At 48.8% G+C, this 27,427-nt stretch overlaps 1 protein-coding gene across 1 annotated transcript in view; it reads right to left on the bottom strand.

Moving 5' to 3' along the window:
- LOC144511117 (serine/threonine-protein kinase PAK 4-like) overlaps positions 1–27,427 on the bottom strand; it is a 142,676-nt gene that overhangs the window by 75,053 nt on the left and 40,196 nt on the right. The window contains exon 2 of the mRNA XM_078241093.1: positions 12,418–12,489. The gene's annotated coding sequence lies outside the window, so the exon portion shown is untranslated. The remainder of the gene's footprint in view (positions 1–12,417; positions 12,490–27,427) is intronic.

The following is a 27,427-nucleotide window of genomic DNA, read 5'->3' as shown; positions in this document are numbered from 1 at the left end:
CATTTATCGAAATTAAACTCAATCTGCCACTTGCTGACCATTTCCAGGGTTTTGTATTTTTATTTTGGATTTCCAGCTTCCACGGTATTTTGCTCTCGTGCTCGGAACACTGTATTAGGACTGATTCTCCCAAAGTAAACCCCCCACTAAATGCAGGAAGATTTACAAGCAGAAACCTTGATGGAATCTATGCACGTAGCAAAATTTCCATAAGCCATGGGCAGCACAGCAGGCAGGAGAGACTGAATGTATGAACAGGGAAGCATCATTACACTCTAGGCGGAACAGTGTTACCAGGTTAAAAATAAACTGCAGCACATTTTATATCCAACAGAAGCTGAAACAATGTCTACCAAAGTAATTTAAACCAATCTGCATTTTACACAGATTGGTTTAAAGTACGGGAGAGCAAGGGTGAAGATGGTTTATTAGTTTATTTATAAATGTCACAAGTAGGCTTACATTAACACTTCAATGAAGTTTGGGCAACAGTGGTTAGCACTGCTGCCTCACAGTGTCAGGGGCCTGGGTTCGATTCCCGGCTTGGGTGACTGTCTGTGTGGAGTTTGCACGTTCTCCCCGTGTCTGCGTGGGTTTCCTCCGGGTGCTCTGGTTTCCTCCCACAGTCCAAAAACATGCTGGTTAGGGTGCATTGGCCGTGTTAAATTCTCCCTCAGTGTACCGCCAAGTAGGGTGGTGGAGGCAGGCACGCTGACATCGTTTAAGACTTACCTGGATAGTCACATGGGCAGCCTGGGAATGGAGGGATACAAACGATTGGTCTAGTTGGACCAAGGAGCGGCACAGGCTTGGAGGGCCGAAGGGCCTGTTTCCTGTGCTGTACTGTTCTTTGTTCTTTGTTCCCGAACAGGCGCTGGGGTGTGGCGACTAGGGGATTTTCACTAACTACATTGCCGTGTTAATGTAAGCCGACTTGTGACATGAATAAATAAACTTGAAGTTACTGTGAAAATCCCCTAGTCGCCACACTCCGGTGCCTGTTCGGGTACACCAAGGGAGAATTTAGCACGGCCAATGCACCCTAACCAGCACATCTATCAGACTGTGGCAGAAAACCAGAGCACCCGGAGGAAACCCACACAGACATGGGGAGAATGTGCAGACTCCATACAGGCAGTGACCCAAGCCGGGAATCGAACCCGGGTCCCTGGCGCTGTGAGGCAGCAGTGTTAACCACTGTGCCACCGTGCTGCACTGGAGAATGTGCAACAAAGATTCACCACAGCTGAGAGCGTTTAACCCTCAGGAAATGTTGAACAGTCTGGGGAACCAGTCTCTAGAAAAGAGAAAACTGAAGGGTGACCTGATTGAAGTCTGTGAAGAAAGAGGATTGTTGAATATACAAAAAAAAAATCACAAAATAGGGAGCCCCTAATGAATCATTTAGCAAGTGAGCTGCAGAGACAAGATAATTCCAGGTTCCACCACCTGCCTGCAATGGGTTACCTGAACGCTGCACGGTGGTTGTAAAAGGTCATGCTTAAAAGTTTGGGGGAAATATTAAAAGGGGAAATGCAAGGGCAAGATTCTTGCAGACTGATACAAGTCGACAGGGAATCAGAGAGGCAGCTAAGTAACTAATTAAATGTACAAATAGGATGAGAGTGGGTAACCAGAGAAAAAATTATTCCCCCCTGGAAAATGGGTTAAAAACTAGATGCCATGGATTCAAATCGCTGACAAAAGATCGAGGGGAGGGGAGGAGAATTTATTTTTCAAACTCGGGAGTTGTCACAATCTGGAGTGCTGAAATCTGGGGCAGCACGGTAGCACAGTGCTGCCTAACAGCGCCAGGGACCCGGGTTTGATTCCTGGTTTGGGTCACTGTGTGGAATCTGCACGTTCTCCCCGTGTCTGCGTGGGTTTCCTCCGGGTGCTCCGGTTTCCTCCCACATTGTGAAAGACGTGCGGGTTTGGGTGCATTGACCCGAACTGGCGCCGGAGTGTGGCGACTTGGGGAATTTCACAGTAACTTCATTGCAGTGTTAATGTAAGCCTTACTTGTGACACTAATAAATAAACTTTACTTTTAAAAGGTAGCGAAAGCCGATTCCATAAATGATTTTTAAAATGGAATTGAACAGATTCAGAGAAGTGCAGGTTAGGTGGATTGGCCAGGCTAAATTGCCTCTTAGTATCGGGAGGACTAGCTAGGGTAAATGCATGGGGATGTGGGGATAGTGCCTGGGTGGGATTGTGGTCAGTGCAGACTCGATTGGGTCGAATGGCCTTCTTATGCACTGTAGGGATTTTATATATTTGAGGTTCAAAATGAAAAGCCAGGATATGGCGCCAAGCACAACTGTTCTGTCAAAGGTCTAGCAGAAGCACAAGGGGCCGAATGATGGCGTTCTGTGGCGTTCAGATTCTCCAAAGATCACAAAAGTAAACAAGGCATAGATTGGTAATTTATAAAAGCACCTGAAAAGATTACACTGGGCGGCACAGCGATTAGCACCGCTGCCTCACAGCGCCAGGGACCTGCACTCAATTCCAGCCTTGGATGATTGTCTTTGTGGAGATTGCACATTCTCCTCATGTCTCTGTGGGTTTCCTCCGGGTGCTCCGGTTTCCTACCACAGTCCAAAGAAGGTAAGGTGGATCAACCATGGTAAATGCGCAGGGTTACGGGAATAGGGCAGGGGGAGTGGGCCTAGGTAAGATGCTCTTTCAGAGAGTCGATGCAGACTAAATGGGCCAAATGGCCTCCTTCTGCACTGTAGGGATTCTATGGTGCTACGGTTCGAGAATAAAACAAAATTTGGAAAAACAAACTGCTCGCAAGCATTGAGAAACATTTTCCAAAGAGAGTCGTGGAAACTCTTGCATCCATCTGAAAGAGAATCAGAATCCCTACAGTGCAAAAGGCGGCCATTCAGTCCATCTAGTCTGCACCTACTGTCCAACAGTGCATCTTATCCAGGCTTTATCCCAGTAACCCCATATATTTACCCCACTAATCCACCTAGCCTACACATCCTGGGGCACTAAGGGTCAATTTAGCAAGGCCAATCCACCTAACCTACAGATTTTTAGACTGTGGGAGGAAACTGGAGCACCCGGAGGGAACCCACGCAGACACGGGGAGAACGTGCAGACTCCACACACTGACAGTCACCCGAGGCCGGAATTGAACCCCGGTCCCTGGCGCTGTGAGGCAGCAGTGCCACTCAAGAAGGTTGAAAGTCTTATCTGAAGTACAGCACCTTTCAGCAATGCAACACTCCCTCAGTTTTTCCAATAACTGTCCAAACCTTTACAGGCGACAGTGCTGTCCACCACACCACATCTGAAGCCAGTCTGCATCACAGGAATGGTACTCGAGGAAACAAGTGGCAAGTACATCAACCCTTGTAGCGTAGGTGCCAAAATCAGTAAGAATATGAAACATACCCAACTGAGGCTTGGTTTATTTGTGTAATTCTAACGAGGAGGTCCATTATCCCATCAATATCTAACTATTTCACTCGAATGATTACTGTTCCCTGGCTTCCTGCTTACAGAAGGTCACGGGGGTGGAGGCTGGTGATTCTCTCCAGCTCAGTCAGTGGCTTAAGGCACTATGGAAAACAGCCCAGATAATCATTTATTCACAGAGGCTGAGCTGCCAGGAATGGTTTAAAATCTAATCCCCATATCTGGCTTTCTGCCAGTAACTGTCCAACAACACCCTCTACCCCTCTGTCACACTGTCGGAGGCAGACACTGGGATGAGACGTTAAAGAGAGGCTCGTCTGCTCTCCCAGGTGGGCGTAAGAGATCACGTGCCACTATTCCAAAGAGCAGGGGTTGTTCTCGCCGATGCCCTGGCCAAGATTTATCCTTCGACATATTTAATCTGGTCACTATCACAGTATTGTTTGTCAGAGCTTGCTGTGCGTAAGTGGGTGTAATATCTATTATATTACAACTGATATCCCTATCTAAGCTGCGCGACTGTGCAGCCTGAAGGCCCCTGCGCAGGCTGTGCACTTGTATTTTCTTTATTCATTTGGGGGCATGGGCTGGCCAGCATTTATTGCCCATCCCTAGATGCCCTTGGAGGGCAGTTGAGAGTCAGCCACATTGCTGTGGCTCTGGAGCCACATGTAGGACAGACCGGGTAAGGACGGCAGATTTCCTTCCCTAAAGGACATTAATGAACGAGATGGGTTTTTCCCGACAATGGTTTCACGGTCATCAGTAGATTCTTAATTCCAGATTTTTTTTAATTGAATTCAAATTCCACCAACTGCCGTGGCGGGATTCGAACTCAGGTCCCCAGAACATTAGCCGAGTTTCTGGATTAATAGTCTCGCGATAACACCACTTGACCATTGCCTTGTTGGTCACTAAGCTATTGGGAATGCAGAACAATTCTAAGCAATAAATTTTTAAAATGCACATTTAATCAAATTGCCCGCTTGCAAGAATAAAATTATAGGGTATGCTGATTACAACAGTGACTACATTTCAAAAGTCTGTCATTAGCAGCGAAGTGTTTCAAGATGTCATAGAATCCCTACAGTGCAGAAGGAGGCCATTCGGCCCATTGAGTCTACACCGACCTCAATCCCACCCAGGCTCTATTCCTGTAACCCCACGCATTTCCCCTCCTAATCCCCCTGACACCAAGGGGCAATTTAACATGGCCAATCAACCTAACCCGCACATCTTTGGAGTGTGGGAGGAAACCGGAGCACCTGGAGGAAACCCACGCAGACACGGGGAGAATGTGCACACAGACAGTGACCCGAGGCTGGGAATCGAACCCAGGTCCTGCGGTTGTGGAAGGCACTACAGAAATCTAAAGCAATCATTCTTCCTTTATACAACAAAGAAAAATATTATAGTACAATAACAACGTCAGCTATTGCTATAACAACGGAAATCAATACAAAGTAAAAACAAAAAAATAAGTGTGGGAAAGACTCAGCAGGTCAGGCAGTGTCTGTGGAGAGAGAAACGGTTAATGAGTCAGGCCAAGGCAACCTTTAATTAGAAAAATGATCAAAGCTCATCTCGAACTGAAATATTGAGTGGGCTTTTACAGCCTTGCTCGTGCCGAAACCCATAAAAACCCACCCAAGGTCAAAGGATCTTCCCAGGCTCCGTCCCTCACCCGCTCCGATTCCCATGGCAGGCAGGTCGGTAAAATTCCGTCCATTAATTCCAAAGGTGCGTGGGTTCGGTGGATTGGCCATGCAAAATTGCCCCATAGTGCCGGGGGACTAGCAGGGTAAATGCATTGGGTTACGGGGATAGGACCCGTGTGGGATTGTTGTCGGTACAGACTCGATGGGCTGAATGGCCTCCTTCTGCACTACAGGGATTCTATGAACTCGGTTTCTCACCGGTTTCTGCCCGGCCTGATGAGTGTTTCCAACACTTCTGTTTTTATTTCAGACTTCCAGTATCCACGGTATTTGGTTTTTGTAGTGGGGTGATTTAATTTTCCCCACTGTTATGTTGCCAAACATTGCAACCAATTTGACCACAGGAAGGTCCCACAAGCTGCGAATGAGTGCAATTCCGACTTGATCAGTCTTGGTGCTGCTGCTGAGATCAACAGTGACCCAAAAGGAGTTGTTCCATTTGCCTCAAACAAATCCTTCACGGCAATGTTTGCTTTCAACAAGCTCCGACTATTCTCTGTGGCAATATTTTCATCTGTCAAGTTGATCTTTTGAGAAGATTATTTACCACATAAAGAGCTCGCTGCATAGTGAGTCAGGAAGTAGTGGTTAGGTGGGAACAAGCTTGGGGTTTTTTTTAAAAAAAAACAAAGGGTAGAGATTGAGGCAGGAATGGAAGAGTCAGGCAGACAAGGAAAGAAACTGTTTTGAAAATCAAAGAGGGGACGAGAGAGAGGGAGACAGAGCAAAGGGCCTTGATTTCAAGGCAATGATCTTGGGAGGAGGAGGATTAGATTGGATGACATATCTGGAAGGATGGAAGAACACTTTCAGGATTTCCAAATCAGAAAAAAAGAGTAAATATTGTGAATTTATATTATATCCCTAAACACGATCCTAACATATTTATCATAGGTCATGTACCAACCGACTCAAGAACAGCTTCTTCCCTGCTGCCATCAGAATGGACCTATCGCGCATTAAGTTGATCTTTCTCTACACCCCAGCTAGGACTGTAACACTACATTCTGCATGCTCTCCTTTCCTGCTCTATGAACGGTATGCTTTGTATAGCGCGCAAGAAACAATACTTTTCACTATCCCATACATGTGACAATAGTAAATCCATTCAGAATCCCTACAGTGCAGAAAGAAGCCATTTGGCCCATCCAGTCTGCACTGACAACAATCCCACCCAGGCCCTATCCCCATAACCCCATGCATTTACCTGCTAATTCCCCTGACACTAAGGGACAATTTAGCATGGTCAATCAACCTAACCCGCACATCTTTGAAGTGTGGGTGGAATTCATTACCACAGGAAGTAGTTGATGCCAAAACATTGAATGTATTCAATAGGTGGCTGGATATAGCACTTGGGGGCGAATGGGATCAAAGGCTATGGGGAGAAAGCAGGATTAGGCTACTGAGTTGGATGACCAGCCACGATCGTGATGAACGGCAGAGCAGGCTCGAAGGGCCGAATGGCCTCCTCCTGCTCCTATCTTCGATGTTTCTATGAAACCGGAGCACCCGGGAGGAAACCGACGCAGACACGGGGAGAACGTGCAGACTCCACACAGACAAACGGTCAGCCGAGGCTGGAATTGAACCCGGGCCCCCTGGCGCTGTGAGGCAGTAGTGCTAACCACTGTGCCACCGTGCCGCCCAAATTTAATATCATGAACTTTATCATTTCACCCTACTGTTTAAGTGTCGATTAAATTGACACTGAGGGGAGAAGGTGGAACGAGAACAATCTTTGGGTAAATACATGATAAACAGCATAAAGAAATTAAGCCCTCCAGCAAACGAAGGGGCGAGAAGCAGAATGTTTATTTGTAGCATTTCTATCAAAATTATTACACAATTGTCTCTTGGAGTTTCCCCATTACTCCTCAGTGCATAACAACTCCTGGCTTCCTTTCCATTCAAAACCATTTCACACACCTTTTCTCCCACTGTCACCTGAGAGAGAAACTCTGGCTCCACACGCCAAACGACCATTCACCTCCATTTTTCCACTCATTTTTGGTTTTTCCCCCCCCCCCACACTGTTTGCCTTTAATCAACTAACAGGCGGCCAAGGGTACAGAACTGCGGCACAAACTGAAATTTTACATCGACTGCGAACACCGCACTGAAGAGAGGTTCAGTGAGGAGTGGAAAATGACATCCAGGCGGCGGACAGGAATCCCAATCAGGGGCGACTGCGTCAAAAACAAACAGCTGGCAAAAAACAGTGAAAAACAAATGCTGGATCTGAGAAGTGCAAAGAAGGGGCAGCACGGTGGCACAGCGGGTTAGCACTGCTGCCTCACAGCGCCAGGGACCCGGGTTCGATTCCCAGCTTGGGTCACTGTCGGTGTGGAGTCTGCACGTTCTCCCCATGTCTGCGTGGGTTTCCTCCGGGTGCTCCAGTTTCCTCCCACAGTCCAAAGATGTGCAGGTTTGGTGGATTGGCCATGCTAAATTGCCCCTTTGGTGACAGGGTGACTGGGGAGGTGGGGCCCCCGGAGTGGGATTGTGGTCGCTGCAGACTCGTTGGGCCGAATGGCCTCCTTCTGCATTGCAGGATTCTATGTGACTCTAAGGCACGCATGGGCGCACACCCTGGGCAGCGGGCGGCCCAATAGCACTGCCGCCTCGCAGCGCCAGGAACCCAGGTTCAATTCCGGCCACGGGTGACTGTCTGTGCGGAGTTTACACGTTCTTCCTCTGCCAGAGTTGAGGAGAAACTACATCTCCCAGAGGGTTGTGAATCTGTGGAATTAGCTACCCCAGAATGCGGTGGGTGCTGGGACAGTGAGTAAATTTGAGGAGTTGGACAGATTTTTAATTGGGAATGGGGTGAAGGGTTATGGGGAGAAGGCAGGAAAATGGGGATGAGGAGCATATCAGCCATGATCGAATGGCGGAGCGGACTGGATGGGTCGAATGGCCTAATTCAGCTCCTATATCTTATGAACTTGTCTGCGCGAGTTTCCTCCCACAGGCCAAAAATGTGTAGCTTAGGTGGATTGGCCATGCTAAATTGCCCCTTAGTGTCCCAAGATGTGGAGCTAGGTGCATTAGCGGGGCTACGCCTGGGTTCGAGTCAGTGCAGGCTTAGTGGGCCGAATGGCCTCCTTCTGCACTGTAAGAATTCGATAAATAATTTTCAACATTTCCGAAGAATTAGCAATTTTGGAACAGGTAGATTTAGGAGGATTATTGAATAAATTATTGTGCTATTTCTCTCCAGCCTGAGCCAGACAGAGTGGTGATGACAGGATTGGCTGTGTTACCCTCTACTCTGAGCCGTTTAAAACTCAAATGGTCAGCCTTTCCCAATAAGCAGCCACTTTGGTGAGGCACTGAAGATCTAGTACTGTCCATAAAACTGTAACCCTGCATAAAGCAACGCCCAGGGAGAGAGACACAAAAAGGGCGGAACAGAAAGTAATTAGTTCCATGGACAATACTGGATTGGGTGCAATGTGACGAGGAGAGACGCTGAGAGAGACACACAGCCAGAGAGAGAGAGAGAGACACACACACACAGCCAGACAGAGGGAGAGAGACACACACACAGACAGACAGAGGGAGAGAGAGGGAGCGACACACACACACGCACGCACACACGGAGAGAGAGACACACACACAGACAGAGAGAGAGAGACAGACTCACAGACAGACAGAGGGAGAGAGAGAGGGAGCGAGAGAGAGACACACACACAGACAGAGGGGGAGAGACACACACACACACACACAGACAGAGGGGGAGAGACACACACACACAGACAGAGGGGGAGAGAGACACACACACACAGACAGAGGGGGAGAGAGACACACACACACAGACAGAGGGGGAGAGAGACACACACACACAGACAGATGGGGAGGTAGAGACACACACAGACAGAGAGAGACATACACAGAGACAGAGACACACACACACACAGACAGAGAGAGAGGGAGACATACACAGAGGGAGAGAGACATCCTCTGTCTGTGTATGTCTCTCTCCCTCTGTCTGTGTGTGCGTGTATGTCTCTCTCTCCCTGTGTCTGTCTGTGTGAGAGACAGACACAGAGGGAGGGAGGGAGAGAGAGAGAGAGAGAGACAGACACACGGAGGGAGGGAGAGAGAGAGAGAGACAGACACACGGAGGGAGGGAGGGAGAGAGAGAGAGAGAGAGAGAGAGAGACAGACACAGAGGGAGGGAGAGAGAGAGAGAGACAGACACACAGAGGGAGGGAGAGAGAGACAGACACAGAGGGAGGGAGGGAGAGAGAGAGGGAGAGAGAGACACACACACCCACAGAGAGAGAGAGAGAGAGACACACACACCCACAGAGAGAGAGAGAGACAGACACACAGAGGGAGGGAGAGAGAGAGAGAGAGAGACAGACACACAGAGGGAGGGAGAGAGAGAGACAGACACAGAGGGAGAGAGGGAGAGAGAGACACACACACCCACAGAGAGAGAGTGAGAGACACACACACCCACAGAGAGAGAGTGAGAGACAGACACGCACACCCACAGAGAGAGAGACACACACACCCACAGAGAGAGACACACACACCCACAGAGAGAGAGAGACACACACACCCACAGAGAGAGAGAGAGACAGACACACAGAGGGAGGGAGAGAGAGACAGACACAGAGGGAGGGAGGGAGAGAGAGAGGGAGAGAGAGACACACACACCCACAGAGAGAGAGTGAGAGACAGACACGCACACCCACAGAGAGAGAGACACACACACCCACAGAGAGAGACACACACACCCACAGAGAGAGAGAGAGAGAGAGAGACACAGACATACCCACAGAGGGAGAGAGACACAGACACACCCACAGAGAGAGAGTGAGAGACAGACACGCACACCCACAGAGAGAGAGACACACACACCCACAGAGAGAGAGAGACACACACACCCACAGAGAGAGAGAGAGAGAGAGAGACACAGACATACCCACAGAGGGAGAGAGACGCAGACACACCCACAGAGAGAGAGAGACAGACACACAGAGGGAGGGAGAGAGAGAGAGAGAGAGACAGACACACAGAGGGAGGGAGAGAGAGACAGACACAGAGGGAGGGAGAGAGAGAGAGAGGGAGAGAGAGACACACACACCCACAGAGAGAGAGTGAGAGACAGACACGCACACCCACAGAGAGACACACACACCCACAGAGAGAGAGACACACACACACCCAGAGAGAGAAACAGACACACCCACAGAGGGAGAGAGACACAGACACACCCACAGAGAGAGACAGACAGACACACAGAGGGAGGGAGAGAGAGAGAGAGACAGACACACAGAGGGAGGGAGAGAGAGACAGACACAGAGGGAGGGAGGGAGAGAGAGAGGGAGAGAGAGACACACACACCCACAGAGAGAGAGTGAGAGACAGACACGCACACCCACAGAGAGAGAGACACACACACCCACAGAGAGAGAGAGACACACACACCCACAGAGAGAGAGAGACACACACACCCACAGAGAGAGAGAGAGACACAGACATACCCACACAGAGGGAGAGAGACACAGACACACCCACAGAGAGAGAGAGACAGACACACAGAGGGAGGGAGGGAGAGAGAGAGAGAGAGACAGACACACAGAGGGAGGGAGAGAGAGACAGACACAGAGGGAGGGAGGGAGAGAGAGAGGGAGAGAGAGACACACACACCCACAGAGAGAGAGTGAGAGACAGACACGCACACCCACAGAGAGAGAGACACACACACCCACAGAGAGAGAGAGAGAGACACACACACACCCAGAGAGAAAGAGAGAGAGACACAGACACACCCACAGAGGGAGAGAGACACAGACACACCCACAGAGGGAGAGAGACAGACACACAGAGGGAGAGAGAGAGAGACAGACACACAGAGGGAGGGAGAGAGAGACAGACACAGAGGGAGGGAGGGAGAGAGAGAGGGAGAGAGAGACACACACACCCACAGAGAGAGTGAGAGACAGACACGCACACCCACAGAGAGAGACACACACACACCCACAGAGAGAGAGTGAGAGACAGACACGCACACCCACAGAGAGAGACACACACACACCCACAGAGAGAGAGAGAGACACACCCACACCCAGAGAGAGAAAGAGAGAGAGACAGACACACCCACAGAGGGAGAGAGACACAGACACACCCACAGAGGGAGAGAGACAGACACAGAGGGAGAGAGAGAGAGAGAGAGACAGACAGACACACAGAGGGAGGGAGAGAGAGACAGACAGACACACAGAGGGAGGGAGAGAGAGAGAGACAGACAGACACACAGAGGGAGGGAGAGAGAGAGAGACAGACACACAGAGGGAGGGAGGGAGGGAGGCAGGCAGGCAGAGAGAGCGAGAGAGAGACAGACACACGGACGGAGGGAGAGAGAGAGAGAGACAGACACACAGAGGGAGGGAGAGAGAGAGACAGACACAGAGGGAGGGAGGGAGAGAGAGGGAGAGAGACACACACACACATCCACAGAGAGGAGACAGACACGCACACCCAGAGAGAGAGAGACACACACACCCAGAGAGAGAGACACACACACCCAGAGAGAGCGAGAGAGAGACACAGACACACACACACGTGTGTGTCTCTCTGTGCGTGTGTATCTCACACAGAGACAGTGTGCGCGCGCGCCTGTGTGAGACACAGAGAGACACTGTGTGTGTGTAAGACACACACACACACACAGACAGAGACACGAAGAAACACCTCACACTGTGATAGTCTACGTGCGAGATTGAATGAACACAAGTGTGTTTGTGAATGTGAGTTTGAGTGTGCATCAGTGCAGGGGAGAATGTGTCCCAGTGGGATTCTATCACAATGCCCCAACTGCTGATGAGTTTAAAGGCTTCGATGATCTCACATTTCACCCACTCATTCCACACAAGGTCCCCATCCGTAGGGAAAAAATCTCCCAGCACTCTCTCCCCACCCCCACCCCTTCCCTCCCCCCATTAAAACTCTTAACATGTTGTTATGTAAACTCCTCACATCTCCAGTCCCACACAAGCATAATCTACGGTGGGTTTTGATTCCTACCCTGGCTGTGTGTAAGGAAGGTGCGGGCCCTCATTATACCGGCAGCTTTCGCTGGGCCTCTCTGCTGCATTTTTTCCACAGCCATGCTGTGTTTAAAATCGGTGACTCATTAACAGATAGCTCTCCGACACCATTGCAGGGGGGGGGGGGGGGAAACACACACACACAAAACTGGGTTAGAAGGCTCAACAACTCCGAGTCAGGGGCAGGCACTTACCTCACAGGCTTGCCGCTTCTTCAAGATGACCGACCAGCTTTTGTCTCCAAGGCGGCAGCAATTTTGGCCACTCTGCAAGACAGAAACATTTCCTCATACTCCGCTCAGCCTCCCAGATAAAGAGGTCAATGTTTTCCCGACAGTCAGTCAGTCTCGGGGATTGTGTTACACCAGTTTCGTTGGTCCGGTCCCTGAGCCACTCAAAACAAGTTTCGTGACGTTTTGGCAAAGCACGGCGACGCCCCCTTCATCAGACACAAACCGCAGGAGTGGAGTTTCATGCAGCTTCGAGCCTCTTACAAAACGCTCAGAGCCCCGAGCTGGAATCTGCTTCACTCCCCAAGCAGCCTGGGCCACGACTAATCTTTGCAAAGACCCTCTCCCTCAGCACTGACCCTCCTGCCACCAAAGCCCAGCACAAGTGACCCTGGGTGTGAGCGGAAGACAGTTCACACAAAATAACAAATTAGCTATGGTAAATGTGGGGTTACGGGGATAGGATGGGGGGGAAAAAAATCAACAGCCTCCCATCCATTGACTCTGTCTACACTTCCCGCTGCCTCGGCAAAGCAGCCAGCATAATTAAGGACCCCCACGCACCCTGGACATTCTCTCTTCCACCTTCTTCCGTAGGGAAAAAGATACAAAAGTCTGAGGACACGTAGACTCAAGAACAGCTTCTTCCCTGCTGTTGTCAGACTTTTGAATGGACCTACCTTGCATTAAGTTGATCTTTCTCTACACCCTAGCCATGACTGTAACACTACATTCTGCACTCTCTCCTTTCCTTCTCTACGAACGGTATGCTTTGTCTGTATAGCGCGCAAGAAACAATACTTTTCACTGTATGTTAATACATGTGACAATAATAAATCAAATCAAAAAAGAGGGGGTCTGGGTAGGATACTCTGTAAGAAGTCTAACACCAGGTTAAAGTCCAACAGGTTTATTTGGTAGCAAACGCCACTCAGTCTCCCATCCATTGACTCTGTCTACACTTCCCGCAGGAGTGGCATTTGCTACCAAATAAACCTGTTGGACTTTAACCTGGTGTTGTTAGACTTCTTACTGTGTTTACCCCAGTCCAACACCGGCATCTCCATATCATAGGATACTCTGTTACAGAGTCAGTGCAGACTTGATGGGCTGAATGGCCTCCTCATGCACTGTAGGGATTCTATGAATCCAGCAGTTGTGCATCTCCAACAAGAATGTAATAAATAGACTTCAAAATTTAAACAGATGCGGGTGGCACAGTGCTTAGCACTGTTGCCTCACAGCGCCAAGGACCCAGGTTCAATTCCAGGCTTGGGTCACCGTCTGTGCGGAGTTTGCACGTTCTCCCCGTGTCTGCTTGGGTTTCCTCCGGGTGCTCCGGTTTCCTCCCACAGTCTGAAAGATGTGCTGGTTAGGGTGCATTGACCGTGCTAAATTCTCCCTCAGTGTACCCGAACAGGCGCCGGACTGTGGCGACTAGGGGATATTCACAGTAACTGCATTGCAGTGTTAATGCAAGCTTCACTTGTGACACTAATAAATGAACTTTTAAACATGGATATGCCATTTACAACCAATCCAATTGATCCGTACCGATATTTATCCTCCATAGAAGCTGCTCACAAACTAGCTTATCTAACCCTATTAGCATATCCTTCTATTCTTTTCTTCTTCATGTAATGTATTTTTCAAATGATGTCTCGGCTATTCACCGTAACTACTTCATACGACATTGAGTTTCACATTCAATCATTGTCTGGGAAATGAAGTTTCTCCCAAATTCCCTACAGGGTATCGCAGACACCCACACTCCCTGACACCAATTGAGAAGGTGAAAATCTCCATTGTGAGCGACCTCAGTTCAGAGCTCAGTCTTAGCTCAGTGGGCAGCTCTCTCACCTTAAAAGTTTCTAGTTTAAGTCCCACTCCGAGTAACAGAGCACACAACCTAGGGGGACACTCCCAGAGCAGGACTGTGGAGGTTGCACTGCACTGTCGGAGGTGCCAAACCGAGGTCCTTTCCAGCCTCTCAAGTTTAAGTTTTAATGTCACAAGTAGCCTTAACACTGCCATGAAGTTACTGTGAAAATCCCCTAGTCACCAGAATCTGGTGCCTGTTCGGGTACACTGAGGGAGAATTTAGCACGGCCAATGCACCCCAATGTCTTTCGGACTGTGGGAGGAAACTGGAGCACCCGGAGGAAACCCACGCAGACACTGGGAGGATGTGCAGGCTCCGCACAGACAAACAGTCACCCAAGCCGGGAATCAAATTCGGGTCCCTGGTGTTGTGAGGCAGCAGTGCTAACCACCGTGCCGCCCAAAAGTCCTGAAGGAGCAGCGCTCCGAAAGCTCGTGATTCCAAATAAACCTGTTGGACTTTAACCTGGTGTTGTGAGGCTTCTTACTGTGCCCAACCCAGTCCAACGCCAGCATCAACACATGGAATCTTACAGTGCAGAAGGAGGCCATTCAGCCCATCGCGTCTGCACCGATCACAATCCCACCCAGGCCCTATCCCCATAACCCCATGCATTTACCCTAGCTAGCCCCCATGACACCAAGGTCAATTTAGCATGGCCAATCAACCTAAAGTAAAAGTTTATTAGTCAGGAGCAAGGCTTACATAAACACTGCAGTGAAGTTACTGTGAAATTCCCCTAGTCGCCACACTCCGGCGCCTGTTCGGGTCAATGTACCCTGACCAGCACGTCTTTCAGACTGTGGGAGGAAACCAGAGCACCCGGAGGAAACCCACACAGACACAAGGAGAACGTGCAAACTCCACACAGACAGTGACCAGAGGCTGGATTTGAACCTGGATCCCTGGCGCTGTGAGGCAACAGTGCTAACCACTGTACCACCCATCATGGCTATTTCGAAAAGCAGGGGAATGCTGCATAGTTTTCTGAACAATGTTGATGCCTCAACGAATAGGATTGTTATTGGTGCTGGCTTGCCATGTACAAATTGGCTGCTGCATTTCCTACATTGCAAAAAGTACTTGACTGTCTATAAAGCACTCCGGGGCACCCCAAGGTCACGAAGGACAATCTATAAATGCAGCTTCAGTCGACACAACAGCTTTAATGTGCCTCCAAACTCACTGGCAATCTCATTCAGAGTGGCTGGTGTGAGAAAGTGTGCCTCCAGCTCAGGGCTGAGGCAACGTTGAGGCAGAGTAGAGGTCTCACTCTGTATCAGCTGTATTATATCATCATGGTGGCACAGTGGGTTAGCACTGCTGCTTCACAGCACAAGGGACGCCGGTTCGATTCCCAGCTTGGGTCACTGTCTGTGTGGAGTTTGCATGTTCTCCCCGCGTCTGCGTGGGTTTCCTCCGGGTGCTCCGGTTTCCTCCCACAGTCTGAAAGACGTGCTGGTTAGGGTGCATTGACCCGAACAGGCGCCAGAGTGTGGCGACTAGGAGAATTTCACAGTAGCTTCATTGCAGTGTTAATGTAAGCCTTACTTGTGACTAATAAATAAACTTTAGGTTGATTGGTCATGCTAAATTGCCCTTAATGTCAGGGGGATTAGCAGGGTAAATACATGGTGTTACGGAGATAGGGCATGGGTGGGATTGCGGTCGGTGCAGACTCGATGGGCCGAATGACCTCCTTCTGCACTGTAGGATTTCTCTGATCACTGAATGCATGATGCTGACGATGGGTGCCTCAAATGGGAGAAGGAAAAGAAATGGCAATCGAACCACCGGATCAGGCAGGTGGGAAATGCAAAGGAGAACGGCTTTGAGAATATGCTAAAGTATCAGGCTCCAGTACCGTCTTGGCTCAGTCTTCTCGTGTTGCCTTCCTAAACTTTAAATAACCGCTGGCGAACAGGTCATTGAAATCACATGGAAAACAAAGTGACATCTCAAGATCTCATAAATCTGATCCACGCATGCAGAACATGCAAGGACACAGTTCACCTGCAGTCTGCACCAATGTCTCCAAGATCACATTGTTTGCCTGCGTGTCGGCAGCATGAATAATACCCTACGCGACAGCAAGCTGGTACACTGGTGGAAAATACACTAAACAGATGGGAATGGGTTTAAAAACCTACTGCTGACCAAAGGGGGAGAGGGGAGTTACCTCACATTTTTAAGTATAAAAGTTTATTAATTATGGTCACAAGGAGGCTTACATTGACACAGCATTGAAGTTACTGTGAAAATCCCCTAGTCGCCATACTCCAGTGTCTGTTTTTGAGTACACTGAGGGGCAAATTAGCACGGCCAGTCCACCTAATCAGCACATTTTGGACTGTAGGAGGAAACCCACGCAGATACGGGGAGAACGTGCAGACGCCACACAGACAGTGACCCAAGCCTGGAATCGAACCTGGGTCCCTGGCGCTGTGAGGCAGCAGCGCTAACCACTGTGTCACCCTTTTTCCTTCATTGATACAATTCATTGCGGAAGAATGGGTTTTCAACCCAGAAGGGTCTAGAGTGTGGAAGAGTTAAATCATAGAATCCTTACAGTGCAGGAGGCCGCCATTCGGCCTATTGAAGCTGTACTGACCACAATCCCACCCAGGTGCTATCCCCATAACCCCACGGATTTACCCTGCTAACCCTCCGACACTAAAGGGTTAATTTAGCATGGCCAATCAACCTAACCTGCACACCTTTGGACTGTGGGAGGAAACCGGAGCACCTGAAGGAAACCCATGCAGACACAGCGAGAACGTGCAAACTCCACACAGACAGAGGCCGGACTTAAACTCGGGTCCCTGGCGCTGTGAGGCAGCAGTGCTAACCACTGTGCCGCCCCAATTAAAGATTGAGAAGATTTTACTATTTGCTTAGTTTCCCCCCCCCCCCCGCTCCTCCATTCTCCCTCTCCCCCTACAACTGTGTTGATTTTTAGTCAGCCAGACCAGTCCAGACTTTCTGCTGCTTTAACCAGTGGCCACTTGTCATATCTACACTCATGGTTTTCCTCCGGGTGCTCCGATTTCCTCCCACGGTCCGAAAGACGTGCTGGTTAGGTGCATTGAGGGAGAATTTAGCATGGCCAATGTACCTGAACAGGCGCTGGAGTGTGGCGACTAGGGGATTTTCACAGTAACTTCATTGCAGCGTTAATGTAAGCCTACTTGTGACTAATAAACTTTAAAGTGAGGATCGTCAAGGCATTTATCCAGTGGCGGTGGGAAATAGTGGTCGATACAGCCAAACCTGATCTTACACCTTTTACTCAATAGCAGGAACCCTGACTGATTTCCCCATGGCTGAGCAAAGGGCAACTGCAGTCTGTTGGCATAACACAGACCTTAAGGGTTTCCATGGCTTGGTTTCGCGATGTGGATTGCTGGAGGGAGTATTTACAATGCAATGTCTAATTAATTACTCATTACCACTTCCAAAAAATGGCACAACCCTTTCAGTAGGGAGTTTACGCTTAAAATACAATTGGCAGGAACTCAAAAGTATTGCACATCACCAAAAGGAACAGCATTTTAAAATGCAAGTTACTTTCAAATAGACACCATTTTAAACTTGCAATCCAATAAACAAGCATTCATTTGCCAGTTTTGTTGTTTAAATTGCTAAATATAAAATCCCTACAGTGCAGAAGGAGGCCATTCGGCCCATCAAGTCTGCACCCACAACAATCTCACCCAGGTCCTATCCCCCTAACCTCATGGATTTACCCTGCTAATCCCCCTGACACCAAGGGCCAATTTAGTATGGCCAATCCCCCTAACCTGTTGGACTGTGGGAGTAAACCAGAACACCCAGAGGAAACCCACGCAGACACGGGGAGAACATGCAGACTCCACACAGTCACCCAAGGCCAGAATTGAACCTGGGTCCCTGGCTTTGAGGCAGCAGTGCCAGTCGCTGTGCCACCATGCTGCCCATTGAAACAAAGCTGTATCACATTACAGCAGTTTCAGCAACTCTCCAATAGACAATACTTCAACACTTTCACAGGGATTTCAGTACAGCAGAAGGGCACGTTACATTTTAATATTCTATGCACTTACTTGTAAAGCATCTATATATAAATTCACTAGCCATTTTGCCCCTTAAGACTTGGGTTATGTCTAAAGAGTATTTGGAATATCTAACATTATTGGTAAGTACACGGCTTTCAATGATGGGACTATTTGGCTATTACACACAAAAGCAAACCATCATGAAATGTTTTGACAAGAACAAATAATGAGGAACTGTTTTGAGTGGAAGACAGGTTGGTAACAAGATTTAAGGCAACTGGCAAAAGAACTGGAGGAAAGATGAGGGGGAAAAAGTTTTTGGAGAGAGTGGTTATGATCTAGGATGCACTGCCTGAAAAGGGTGACGGAAGGAGCCTCACAACGTCAGGTTAAAGTCCATCAGGTGAGTGGGCACTCACCTGATGAAGGAGTGACACTCCGAAAGCTCGTGCTACCAAATGAACCTGTTGGACTTTACCCTGGTGTTGAGAGACTTCTTACTGCGCCCACCCCAGTCTAACGCCGGCATCTCCACATCATGAAAAGGGTAATGAAACTGATTTGACAGTCAAAAGCAAATTGGACAAATATCTGAAGGGGAAAATTTGACATTGCTGCAAGGAAGCAACAGAGGACGACTTATTGGGTAGCTTTCGAAAGAGGCACGATGGGCCAAATGGCTTCCTTCTGGATTGTATTGTTCTATGATTCTACACACATAGAACATTACAGCGCAGTACAGGCCCTTCGGCCCTTGATGTTGCGCCGACCAGTGAAACCAATCTAAAGCCCCTCTAATCTACACTATTCCAATATCATCCATATGTTTATCCAATAACCATTTGAATGCTCCTAATGTTGACGAGTCCACTACTGCTGCAGGCAGGGCATTCCATGCCCTTACTACTCTCTGAGTAAAGAACCTACCTCTAACATCTGTCCTATATCTCTCACCCCTCAATTTAAAGCTAAGTCCCCTCGTGCTAGCCAACACCATCCGAGGAAAAAGGCTCTCACTATCCACGCTAGCTAATCCTCTGATCATCTTGTAACACACCAATTAAATATTCCTATAGAATACTGGCGGCACGGTAGCACAGTGGTTAGCACTGCTGCTTCACAGCTCCAGGGTCCCGGGTTCGATTCCCGGCTCGGGTCACTGTCTGTGTGGAGTTTGCACATTCTCCTCGTGTCTGCGTGGGTTTCCTCCGGGTGCTCCGGTTTCCTCCAACAGTCCAAAGATGTGAGGGTTAGGTTGATTGGCCAGGTTAAAAATTGCCCCTTAGAGTCCTGAGATGCGTAGGTTAGAGGGATTAGTGGGTAAATATGTGGGGGTAGGGCCTGGGTGGGATTGTGGTCGGTGCAGACTCGATGGGCCGAATGGCCTCCTTCTGCACTGTAGGGATTCTATGATTCTATGATTGATCTACAGAATAAGCTTGGTGATAAAACTGGTCCTCCACATCATTCCCAGTTGCACGTGTCCTTGTGTGCCACACCAGCAGCCCAGGGATTTCCCCTCCCACACAGGGGCAACTGTTCAAAGACTCGATATTCAGTTAGCCCCGTGGCACTCTGCTGTGTTTACATATTGCTGCCGCTATCCAACAACAGTGGCTGGATTTATTTTTGAGCAAGAGTCTCTCTTTGTCTCCCTGCCAGTTGCTAATATTAGATTCATGGAGCAAAAGACATTTTAGCTTGGCTAACAAGCCGGGGAAAAAAAACATTAATCTTGCAGCATTAGAGTGATGAATTTCAAAACTCAGCAATTTATTCCTGACCAGTAAAACTTACAAGTGGTTGCGGGGGAGCAATCTCAGCCCTGTGCCAGTTTCATAAATTATGTTCAAACAGAGAGCAACTCCCACTTAATCGCAATGCATTTCATTCATAGAATACCAAAGGTAAAACTTTACTGACAGCACGTGGAAAAGGCAGGATTATTCCTCCAGGTGTTTCAATTAAAGCGCTCATTTATCAATGTTCAGCTGTACGGTGCACAGAGATTTACAGAAGTTATCTGTCCAAAGATGTGCGGGTTAGCTTGATTGGCCATGCTAAAATTGCCCCTTAGTGTCCTGAGATGTGTAGGTTAGAGGGATTAGTGGGTAAAATATGTAGGGATATGGGGGTAGGATTGTGGTCGGTGCAGACTCGATGGGCCGAATGGCCTCTTTCTGTACTGTAGGGTTTCTATGATTTTCTATCTTCCAATCAGCACTTTGGGGCTTCCAAATACTTCAGTTTAAAGTTAATTTATTAATATCACAAGTAGGCTTACATTAACCCTGCAATGAGGTTACTGTGAAAATTTTTGATTTGATTTATTATTGTCATATGTATTAACATATGAAAAGTATTGTTTCTTGCGCGCTATACAGACAAAACATACTGTTCATAGAGAAGGAAACGAGAAGAGTGCAGAATGGATTCAGAGCTAGGGTAGAGAGAAAGATCAATTTAATGCAAGGAAAGTACATTCAAAAATCTGACAGCAGCAGGGAAGAAGCTGTTCTTGAGTAGGTTGGTACGTGACCTCAGACTTTTGTATCTTTTTCCCGACAGAAGGTGGTGGAAGAGAGAATGTCTGGGGTGCGTGGGGTCCTTAATTATGCTGGCTGCTTTTCCGAGGCAGCAGGAAGTGTAGACCGAGTCAATGGATGAGAATCCCCTAATTGCCACACTCCGACGCCTGTTCGGGTACACTGAGGGAGAATTTAGCCAATGCACCTCATCAGCACGTCTTTTGGACTGTGGGAGGAAACCGGAGCACCCGCAGGAAACCCACGCAGACACGGGGAGAACGTGCAGACTCCGCACAGACAGTGACCCAAGTCGGGAATTGAACCCGGGTCTCTGATAGAATCTGCAGTGCAGAAGGGGGCCATCTGGCCCATCAGGTTTGCACCAACCACAATCCCACTCAGATCCTATCCCCATAACCCCATACATCCACCCTCCTAATCCCCCTGACACTAAGGGGCAATTTAGCATGACCAATCCACCTAACCCGCAAATCTTTGGAGAGAGTGTGGGAGGAAACCGGAGCACCCGGGAGGAAACCCACGCAGACACGGGGAGAACTTGCAGACTCCGTGCAGACAGTGACCAAGTCGGGGCATCGAACCCAGGTCCCTGATGCTGTGAGGCAGCAGTGCTAACCAGCGAAGATCCTGCCGGCTAAAGGCGGCGGCTATCTTGAAGACGGGGAGAATTACGGCAAGTTAAAAAAGATTTTTCCTAAGTGAAATATTCTTGGACATACAAGTGCAGACTTTCAAAGACCAATCAGCCTGTTAAGTCCACCCTCACATACAAAGTCACACCAAAGAAAAGGTGGCACAGTGGTTAACATTGCTGCCTCATAGCACCAGGGACCCGGGTTCGATTCCTGCCTTGGGCGACTGTTGCGTGGAGTTTGCACGTTCTCCCCGTGTCTGCGAGGGTTTCCTTCGGGTGCTCCGGTTTCCTCCCAGGGTCCAAAGGTGTGCAGGTTAGGTGGATTGGCCATGCTAAATTACCCCTTGATGTCCCAAGATGTGTAGGTTAGGAGGATGGGCGCATGGGGTTACGGGGATAGGGCCTGGGTGGGATGCTCTGTTGGAGAGGTGGTACAGGCTCGATGGGCTGAATGGCCTCCAACTGCACTGTAGGGATTCTATGATTCTGAAGAGTTGCGTGCATTACAGCATTTTCCAAACACTTAGGATGTCCCAAAAAGTGTTTCAAGGATAAGGAACGAATATTTGAAGAGTGGTCACATAGTAATCGCCCAAATGTGGCAGCTAATTCCGTACAGCAAAAGGCCACAAACAGTAAGGGGTTAAGTGACCAGTTGATCCGTTCTGGAGCCAGAGGGATAAATGTTGATGCAGAGCACCTGGAGAAAATTTCCTGCTTTTCTTCAAGTAGCACCACGGGATTTTGTACTTCGACCGCACTCGGTTTAACATCGCTTCCCACTCGGAAAGTATTCCATCTTCCGCCCACCACCCGTCCCTGTAGATTGTCACTCTCCTTGAAGTGCTTGTTAAACCCCAGCTGAAGGGCTAGCAGACGACTGATAATGCATGCCAATTCCAACTGGTTCAGGAAACTAAGTTTAAAATTAGCAACGCTCTTCCTGGAGCTCCACAGGGCTCCACTCATTCCCACACTTCAAACAGAATGCATCAGCTCGAGGGGCTTCACTGAACAGACAGTGCTGTACTCCTGGGCTACCTTGCTATGGACACATTATGCATTTAAATCAAGTAGCATCGAACAAGATAGGTGCAATAGTGCGACAGCAGTTACTGCAGTCAAAGAACCAAGAAAATTACAGCACCAAAACAGACCCTTCGGCCCTCCAAGCCTGCACCGACCATGCTGTCTGTCTGAACTAAAACCTCCTACCCTACCAGGGACCATATCCCTCTAGTCCCATCCTATTCATGTATTTGTCCAGACGCCCCTCATCTGCTTCCACTACCTCCCCCAGCAGCGAGTTCCAGGCACCCACCATCCTGTGTAAAAAAAACCTGCCTCATACATCTCTTTTAAACCTTGCCCCTCGCACCTTAAACCTGTGCCCGCCCTCCCCCCCCCCCCCCCCACCCCACCAAGTAATTGACTCTTCCACCCTAGGAAAAAGCTTCTGACTATCCACTCTGTCCATGCCCCTCATAATCTTGTAGACTTCTATCAGGTCACCCCCTCAACCTCCGTCATTCCAGTGAGGACAAACCAAGTTTCTCCAACCTCTCCTCATAGCTGATGCCCTCCATGCCAGGCAACAACCTGGTAAATCTTTTCTGCACCCTCTCCAAAGCCTCCACACCCTTCTGTTAGTGTGGCGACCAGAATTGAACACTATATTCCAAGTGCGGCCTAACCAAGGTTCTATAAAGTTGCAACATGACTTGCCAATTTTTAAAGTCATATTGCTCTACCAAGTGACACACCTAAAAATATGTGTTGAATATTTCTGCTTGTATTTGTAAGGGACACTAGCCGTGAAAGAAAGAAGAATGCATTCATATGCATTGATGTGTTTCAGAAACATCTCAAACCAATTAACATCCACGGTGGCACAGTGGTTAGCATTGCTGCCTCACAGCTCCAGGGGATCTGGGTTCAATTCCCGACTCCTGCTTGTGTGGAGTCTGCGCGTTCTGCCCGTGTCTGCCTGGGTTTCCTCTGGTTTCCTCCTACAATCCAAAAGGTGTGCAGGGTTAGGTTGATTGGGCATGCTAAATTGCCCCTTAGTGTCCTGGGATGTGATAGGTTAGAGGGATTACATCGAGGCATTACCTGAGTAACTAAGCGGGGATAGGGCCTGGATGGGGCTGTTGGCTGTGCAGACTCGATGGGCAGAATAGCCTCCTTCTGCACGGTAGGGTTTCTAATTGCACCCAGCGTCAGGCACAGTTATGGAAAGGAACACAGCAGCTATTTGTGCACGGCAAGATCCCACAAATGACAAGACGTCCGTTCGTGATGAAGGTTGTCGATAACATTAGGAATACTCTCTCTTTTCGTACAAGGCAGCAGCTCCAACAATGCAGAATTCCCTCAGCGCCACAGAAGTGGCGGCCTGGATTTTGTGCTGGAGTCAAGTCTGCTGCCTGGCACAGATCTGGGCAATTGGCCAGATGTTCAGTCTCTGGTCTGTATCGAGTTCGGTGCACAGGCTGGGGCTTGTTTCTCGAGCAAAAAAATGACTGAAGGGTGATCTGACAGAGATATTTACAATCATGAAGAATTTGATAGCGAGATAGAGATGTTTTCAGTTGCGTGTGTTTTGGGTGCTGGTGAAGCCACGGTGTACAGTTTTGGTCTCCTTATTTGAGAAAGGATATACTGGCACTGGGGGGGGGGTGCAGAGGAGATTCACTAGGTTGATTCCAGAGTTGAGAGGGTTGGCTTATGAGGAGAGACTGAGTAGACTGGGGCTATACACATTGGAATTCAGAAGAATGAGGGAAGATCTTATTGAAACACAAGATTATGAAGAGAATAGATAAGATAGAAGCAGGGAAGTTGTTTCCACTGGCAGGCGAAACTAGAACTAGGGGGCATCATAGAAATCATAGAAACCCTACAGTACAGAAAGAGGCCATTCGGCCCATCGAGTCTGCACCGACCACAATCCCACCCAGGCCTTACCCCCATATCCCTACATATTTTACCCGCTAATCTACGCATCCCAGGACACTACGGGGGAATTTTTAGCATAGCCAATCAACCTAACCTGCACATCTTTGGACTGTGGGAGGAAACCGGAGCACCCGGAGGAAACCCACGCAGACATGAGGAGAATGTGCAAACTCCACACAGACAGTGACCCGAGCCGGGAATCGAACCCGGGACCCTGGAGCTGTGAAGCAGCAGTGCTAACCACTGTGCTACCGTGCCACGCAGGTAGCATAGCCTCAAAATAAGGGGGAGCAGATTTAGGACTGAGTTGAGGAGGAACTTCTTCACACAAAGGGTTGTGAATCTGTGGAATTCCCTGCCCAGTGAAGCAGTTGAGGTTACCTCATTGAATGTTTTTAAGGCAAGGATAGATAAATTTTTGAACAGTAAAGGAATTAAGGGTTATGGTGAGCGGGCGGGTAAGTGGAGCCGAGTCCACGAAAAGATCAGCCATGATCTTATTGAATGGCGGAGCAGGCTCGAGGGGCCAGATGGCCTACTCCTGTTCCGAGTTCTTATGAGTGGAGGTAGGGTTTGGGGGTGGCATGTTGGCACAGTGGTTAGCACTGCTTCCTCAACGCCAGGAACCTGGGTTCAATTCCAACTTTGTGGTGTAGTGGACAGTGAAGAAGGTTATCTAAGACTGCAACGGGATCTTGATCAACTGGGCTGGTGGGCTGAGGAATGGCAGATGGAGTTTAATTCAGATTATTGCGAGGTGTCGCATTTTGGTAAGACAAACCAGGGCAGGACTTACACAGTTAATGGTAGGACCCTGGGGAGTGTTTTTGAACAGAGAGAGACCTAGGGGTGCAGGTACATAGTTCCTTGAAAGTGGCGTCACAGGTAGACAGAGTGGTGAAGGTGGCGCTTGGCACACTTGCCTTCATCGGTCACAGCATTGAGTATAGGAGTTGGGACGTTATGTTACAAACTGTACAAGACATTGGTACGGCCACATTTGGAGTACTGTGTACAATTCTGGTCATCCTGCTATAGGGAGGATGTTATTAAACTGGAAAAGGGGCAAAAAAAGATTTACAAGGATGTTATTAGGACTGGAAGGTTTGAATTATAAGGAGAGGCTGGATAGGCTGAGAATTTCCCTGGCACGTAGGAGGATGGAGGGGTGGCCTTAGAGGTTTATAAAATCATGACGGTCATTGATAAGGTGAATAGTCAAGGGTAGGGGAGTCCAGAACTAGAGGGCATAGGTTTAAGGTGAGAGGGGAAAGACCTAAAAAGGGAATGGGGCCAGCTTTTCCACAGAGGGTGGTGCAGGTATGGAATGAGCTGCCAGAGGTGGTGGTAGAGGCAGGTACAACGAAAACATTTAAAAGACATTTGGACAGGTTCATGTACAAGGGAAGGTTTAGAGAGATATGGGCCAAACGCAGGCCAACAGGACTAGAAACCTGGTCGGCGTGTACGCGTTGGGCCGAAGGGCTTGTTTCTATGCTGCATGTCTCTAGGATTGTGTGCGGAGTTCTCCCCGTGACTGCATAGGTTTCCTCTGGGTGCTCTGGTTTCCTCCCACAGTAAGGAGTCTAACAACACCAGGTTAAAGTCCAACAGGTTTGTTTGGGAGCAAACGCCACTAGCTTTCGGAGCCCTTCGTCAGGCGAGTGGGAGATCTCCCACTCACCTGACAAAGGAGCATCGCTCCGAAAGCTAGTGGCGTTTGCTCCCAAACAAACCTGTTGGACTTTAACCTGGTGTTGTTCGACTCCTTACTGTGTTTACCCCAGTCCAACGCCGGCATTTCCACATCATTCCTCCCACAGTCCAAAGATATGCAGGTTAGGTGGATTAGCTATGCTAAATTGCCCCTTAGTGCCCAAAGATATGTAGGTATGGGGGATTAGTGGGTTATGGGAATGGGGATGGGGAGTGGTCCTGGGTAAGATGCTCCGTCGGATGATTGGTGCAGACTCGATGGGCTGAGTGGTCTCCTTCTGCACTGTAGGAATAGTATGATTCTAAAACCCTGGATCATAAAATAGCTACTAATAAAACAATTTGGAAAAAAAAACTCCTTTCCCTAAAAAGTAGAATTCACCACCACATGGAGTGGTTGAGAGTCACAGCATGGATGCATTCAAGGTGGAGGTAGGTAACTATGCGGGCGGCACGGTGGCACAGTGGTTAGCACTGCTGCCTCACAGCGCCAGGGTCCCCGGGTTCAATTCCAGCCTCGGGTCACTGTCTGTGCGGAGTTTGCACGTTCTCCCTGTGACTGTGTGTTTCCTCCGGGTGCTCCGGTTTCCTCCCACAGTCCAAAGATGTGCTTGTTAAGTGCATTGGCTATGCTAAATTGACCCTAGTGTCAGGGGGATTAGCAGGGTAAATATGTAGGGTTACGCGTATAAGGCCTGGGTGATATTGTGATCTGTGCACATGATGGGCCGAATGGCCTCCTTCTGTGCTGTAGGGATGCTATTCTAAGGGAGAAAGGGATTGGGAGATATATGTTGAGGCATTTTTGATCAGTACAAACCAATTGGGCCAAATGATCTGTAAAATTCTATCTAATTCTGCAAATTGCCTACAAAGCTTCTGAAGGAAGTTTGAGTGACAAAAAAGGTTACAGTATCATTATGCAATGGTGCACACACTGCTTAGCACCAATTACATTGTCAACCTCGAAGGGAGGAAGGCAGTGAGCATTACTATATAAAAACTGTCTTTACAGGGTGCCACTGTCTGCGTGCTGAACCGTGCAACAGTCAAAGCTTAAAAAACAAAGCTTACTCACTGAACCCACACTTGTTCCTGTGGCTTTTAGATACATTCCAGTCTTAAGTGAATAGGATACAACGTAAAGACAATAAATACAGACGTGCAAATACAGCTCTCGAGCTATTTGTGAAGGTGCATG

The sequence above is a fragment of the Mustelus asterias genome, chromosome 24, assembly GCF_964213995.1.
Source record: "Mustelus asterias chromosome 24, sMusAst1.hap1.1, whole genome shotgun sequence".
Classification (NCBI taxonomy): Eukaryota; Metazoa; Chordata; class Chondrichthyes; order Carcharhiniformes; family Triakidae; genus Mustelus; species Mustelus asterias.
This window is presented reverse-complemented; position numbering and strand designations above follow the sequence as displayed.